Below are 6,000 nucleotides of genomic sequence, written 5' to 3' on the forward strand. Positions count from 1 at the left end.
AAAAAAGACCACAAAAAACTTCTGAGCAGTCTAAATGTTCAGCAAAAGCAGGTTTATGATGCAGTTATGGAGTCAGTTGAAAATGGATCGGGAAAATTATTCTTCCTATATGGTCCCGGTGGAACAGGAAAAACGTACCTTTATTCGACCATCATTTCTAAGTTGAGATCAGAAAGAAAAGTTGTTCTCCCAGTCGCTTCATCAGGCATCGCAGCATTGCTTCTACCTGCAGGAAGAACGGCACATTCACGCTTTAAATTTCCCATGGATCTCAATGAAGATTCATTATGTCATATAAAGCCAGGAACGATGTTAGCAGAACTAATAGAGAAAACTGATCTTATCATATGGGATGAGGCGCCCATGGCACATCGGTACGCATTTGAGGCGGTTGACAGAACATTACGAGACTTGATGTCCATGAAAAAATCAGAAGCTAAAGACCAACCTTTTGGAGGCAAGACTGTAATACTAGGTGGGGACTTCAGACAAACACTACCAGTTATTCCACAAGGTTCTCGAGCTGATACAGTATTAGCATCAATTAAACAATCATACTTGTGGGACTCTTGCAAAGTTTTCTCCCTAAAAAAGAACATGAGACTTCAAGAATCACAAGGAAACTTCGCTGCATGGCTACTAAGTGTTGGAGATGGAACTGCACCTACAAATGAGACAAAAGATGTCAACGAAGATGATGGTCAGATGGTAGTAGTTGATCCTAAATTCATAATGCAATCAACTGGAGATCATTTACAAGATATTTTTAAAGCCACAAATGCAGAGAACAAGTTATCAAAAAGCACATATGCAAGCATTACAGAGAGAGCAATCCTAACTCCACGAAATGAGACAGTTGATGAGATTAATACATGCATGTTAGAACATCTACCAGGAACATCAAAGGAGTATCTCAGCTCAGACAATATGGGCAAGGGTGACACAGTAAATACTGACTACGAGTCTCTATATACTGTTGAGTATTTAAACTCACTAGAGTTCCCAGGACTACCAAAACATAAGTTGGCTTTGAAAGTAGGAGCTCCAATAATGTTGATTCGCAACATCAACCAAAAAGAAGGTCTATGCAATGGCACAAGATTAATTGTAACACGTTTGGGAAAAAGATTGATTGAGGGCGAAATAGTCACGGGCACACACGCTGGTCAAAAAGTGATTTTGCCACGGATAATCTTATCGCCACCTGACTCAAAGCATCCTTTCACACTTCGAAGACGTCAATTCCCAATCAGAGTATGCTATGCAATGACAGTTAACAAAAGCCAAGGACAAAGCTTAAAATCAGTTCTTCTCTATTTGCCTCAACCAGTTTTCAGTCATGGTCAGTTGTATGTGGCGCTCTCACGTGTAACATCTCATACAGGTTTAAGCATTCTAAAACCCCATAATGATGCAGAGAAGACAGTAAAAAATATTGTCTACAAGGAAATATACAACGGGCTACCTAGAAACTAAGGCCAGATTCGATATTCCATTCTATATGATTTTAGAGAAATCAACTTCAGTTTTGGTTTGGATTAATGTATTTCTTTCTATAAAGTGTTATGGACTAATTCCTCATAAAAGCAAGTAATAAAAACCTAAGACACAGAACCTCTGAACCAATCTTAAGTCAAAAGGAAGAGCAAATATATATGATAAGTGATGGCTAGATTTTGTGTCGGTGGTTGAACGTGAAGCAAGATTCGGACGTTAATAAGAAAGAAGCATAGATGGATGAACAACAAAAGACATAACCAATACTAACAAATTCCCCGACAGACAGTAATCAGATTAATCCCTAATTCATTTAATTAAAAGGGAAGAAGAAGACGAAGATTGAAAAAAGAAGCTTACAGTGCTTTCAAACGAATTCCCAATTCCCAATTGATATGATGATTTATCTAAACCTCGCCCTTCTTGGTAGTCTCGGCAGCCAACCTCATCCATTTCCATAATGTTTCCTTAATCGAACCAATCGTATTTGCCACCAAAACAATATTAATAATAGGATTAGGATGCGAATATCGAATAGAGAATAAAAGAAGAAGACAGGGGCAGGAGAAACGTAAGGATTCAACTCAGTCAATTTTGATTTTGAAATCTCATAACCAAAAAAAACAAATGAATCATTACCGGAGAGGTTTTATCACCGGATCTGATATGAATAGATGCTTCGGCGGAACGGTTAGGGTTCTTGAAGTTTCGTACAACAGGTGGGAGGGTACATGGAAGGAGATGCGATTGGAGGCGATCGTCCAGCGTCGACATGAGACCAACCATAAGCTGCCTGCGCGTGGGTGACACGTACGGGTAATCCATGAATTTCCGGTGGAGATTATCGTCCATGGTCTAGGATTGAGCTCAAACTCTGAGTTTGTTTGAGAATCGCGATGTGTTTGTTCGAGTTGGAGTTAACGGCGAGAGAGAAGAAGAGTAGAGAGTGTTGCAAAATATTCTGGACATCGTTTATATGTGGCTATGATTAAATCACATGACTTCTTCTTTTATAATACCACACTAAAGTTTCTTTAAAAATTTACATTTAACACACGTGTACTTTTATTGGTAGTTTTGTTTTTTTTTTTTTTTTTTTTTTTTTTTTTTTTTTTTTTAATTTTGGTATAAACTATAGTACTTATTTCTAATGTTTTGTAAACATTTTTATAACTGTTTTACTAATAGGCTAATAAGAAAATGTAACATTTTTAAATTTGATATTTCTAATAGTTAGCAAGAGAAATTGACAAATCATATTTCTATAACATTATTTCTATAATTCTACTATCAATACATTTTATATTTAAATTAAATTTTTAAATAAAAATTAATAAATAAATGATAAAATTCTACTATCAATACATTTTACGGGTATTCATCTAGTAAACTCATAAAAGTAGAAGATGCTTTAAAAATTAAAGCTCTTATACGAAAGATCAATCAATCAAATACTTTAAATAATAATGAAGGTATTCAAAACCCCAATTATTAGATAGCTTGATTGTTTCTGTAACACTAAGGCCTTTAGTGACATCAGATTTTATATCAGATTTTGGCTTTTGATTATGCAAAATCTACTTTTTCAACCATTCATAATTTTTTAAAAATATAGATTTTCTAAATATCAGGGAAACCAGATTTTGGTAGATTTTACCAATTCCTTCATAGAATCCATGAACCACATTTTGTAAGTTTTTAGAAACAACTTTTTTTGTTTTTTTTGTTTTTTTCCTAATATAAAAACTATAATAAATTCAATAAAACCTTCAAAAAAATAATCTTATTATATAAAGTTTGATGTCAAATTTACTAATTAACGAGATCGTGACACGTTTCAATAGTGTCAATAAGATATCGACACGTCCAGATGCAGTTGGTGCATCGGTCGATGCAGGTTCAAGTTTCTGCGTTTTGACTTAAGTCAAACGCTGCGTTTTGGGCAAAGGGAAAAGGAAACCCTTAAATCGAGTTTTGGTTTCTTTCGGGGAGTTTGGCCGTTTTCGAGAAAAAGAGAGAGAGAGAGAGTTTTGTGAGTGTTCTTGAGGATTTCTGGAGGATTGAGGCTGTTCCTGTGGAAGGGATTGTTGTAGGAGCTTCCTAGAAGCGTTTTTCTTCTTTGTTTTGTTTGGATTTCTTCTGTGGCAAAGGTAAGTGCATGACCATGGCTTATCTAAGCTAGAGGAACCTTTAACTTGCTTGTTTTGTGTTGTTAGACGTGTTAGATCGTTGCTATGGACGTTGGGAAGCTTTCTTGTAGCTTGGGATTGAGTTTTTGTGGTTGTTAGGAACGAAATGCGGCGAGAAGCTTCGGGGAAATCACGGTGCTCGACGTTGCGTCGATCGATGCATAGCTTGCATCGGTCGATGCAAGTGTGAGGACAGCGCGATAAACTTTAGGGTTTTCGCGTTGCGTCGAGCATTCGTCGGTCGATGCATATTGGGTACTTGTCGATGCAAGTTACTCTTGCATCGGTCGATGCAGCTTCTGCGTCGATCGATGCTTCCTCATTTGACATCGGTCGATGCATGTTGGCATCGGTCGATGCCGTGTCCTGGTTCGTTGCGTGTTGTGTGTTGATTGTTGTGTGTTGGTTATTGGTACTCTATTGCTTGTGTGTATAGCCCAGTAGATGGGAGGATTGCCTTACTGAGTGTTTATAAAATACTCATGCATTGCAATATGTGTTTGTGGTGTAGGTAAAGGCAAAGTGTGATCGTGGAATCAAGGCGATGATGAAGGGACGTTCTAGAGGCTTGATTGGTTGTGGTCTAGCTGTTGTTAGGTTGCTAGATTAAGTCAAAGGAACATTGTAGGATGTTAGTTTTTTGGGCTATTTCTCTATTGGATTATGGTGTTATTGGATATTGGTTTAACTGTTGGAATTCTTTTGGTTTAATGGAATTTGTTTCTTTGGTTATCCGCGGTTGTTGGTTTTTGCTAGGATGTTAGTGGGTATGGGACCACTAGTGATTTAATGTTATATAAAAAAAAAAAACGGGAAAGGTTGTTTCATTTTGGTATCAGAGCCCTTACGGTTCTAGGTCTAGGGTTCATTGTGCTTTTGCTGTTGATGTTTAGGATTCCATGCTATGATTGATTGTCTGAGTTGGTCAATTGTGTGTGGCATGAAGTCCTAGAACATCCTCTTCGAGCCTGTTTGTGATTCCACGGTGAGTTGTGTTTTTGTGTATTAGAATTATTGTTTGCTTAGCCTTCTGTTCTTGGATGACACAGATGGTTAGAGGTGAGGATGCTGTTAGTCGCGGTCGTGGTCGTGGTCGTGGACGTGGTCGTGGTCGTGGTCGAGGACGAGGTCAGGTTCCTGAGGCCAGTGTGAGTGTGAGACTTATTTCTATAACTGTTTCTAATGTTTTGTAAACATTTTTATAACTGTTTTACTAATAGGCTAATAAGAAAATGTAACATTTTTAAATTTGATATTTCTAATAGTTAGCAAGAGAAATTGACAAATCATATTTCTATAACATTATTTCTATAATTCTACTATCAATACATTTTATATTTAAATTAAATTTTTAAATAAAAATTAATAAATAAATGATAAATTTTTTTTTTTTAAAATATGAAAAATTGAATTAAAAGAAAGTAGAAATTAATTTTATTATTAGATATTAATGTATAGCTATTAAACAAAAAAGCTTAAAAGTATTTAAAAACAAATTATAAAAATATACCCGCGAATAGCGCGGATTCAAAACCTAGTATATATAAAAAAACAAGGTATAGTCAGTTTAACTGAAGTAATTACTGAAATTATTATATCAATTTAAATTATTGTATAGTATTTTTGAAAATACCCCTATAAATTACCGAATGTTCATTGACAAGAGAACATGAAGCCGATGAGTAAATAAATACCATTGCACATGGACATTGATTCAACAATGGCAATCATTTTATAAAGTAGCTTTTGCCTATACTACGTAAGACCATACAACATATGTTGAGCATGCTTTCAAATATTCTTGATATACCTTAAAAAAAAAAAAAAAAAAAAAAATTGAGTACTCTTTAGATAAAATAATTTGTGATACTCAATACAATATTATAATTATTTATATTTTGTTTTATTTTATTTTTTCTTAAAATGATCCACACAATCGTATCTTGTTAGTCAAACACATCACTAAAGTTCTGTTTTAATTGTTTAAGAGCCATGACTCATGGTCGTCGCTAACTTTTCGAGGGCTACAATCAAAGAAAAAAAATGGGCTGAATTTTGTGACTGTATGCAATAATACATATAAAATATATATATATATATTTATTTAAATGTTTATTATAACAAAGACGAAAAATTTATAAAAATGAGTGAGTCTCCACTAACACTCCTAACACCACTAGACCAAAGATTTTTTTGACAAATCTAGGCTGAATTTTGTATATAGTATATACGGCCGCAAGTTGATGCTTCATTGGCTTAGCCTATGGACCGGCTCTTGCCATGAGTACTATTACTACTATTCGAGGAGATGCTT

Source organism: Camelina sativa, chromosome 15 (assembly GCF_030686135.1).
Source record: "Camelina sativa cultivar CO46 ecotype springtype chromosome 15, ASM3068613v1".
Classification (NCBI taxonomy): Eukaryota; Viridiplantae; Streptophyta; class Magnoliopsida; order Brassicales; family Brassicaceae; genus Camelina; species Camelina sativa.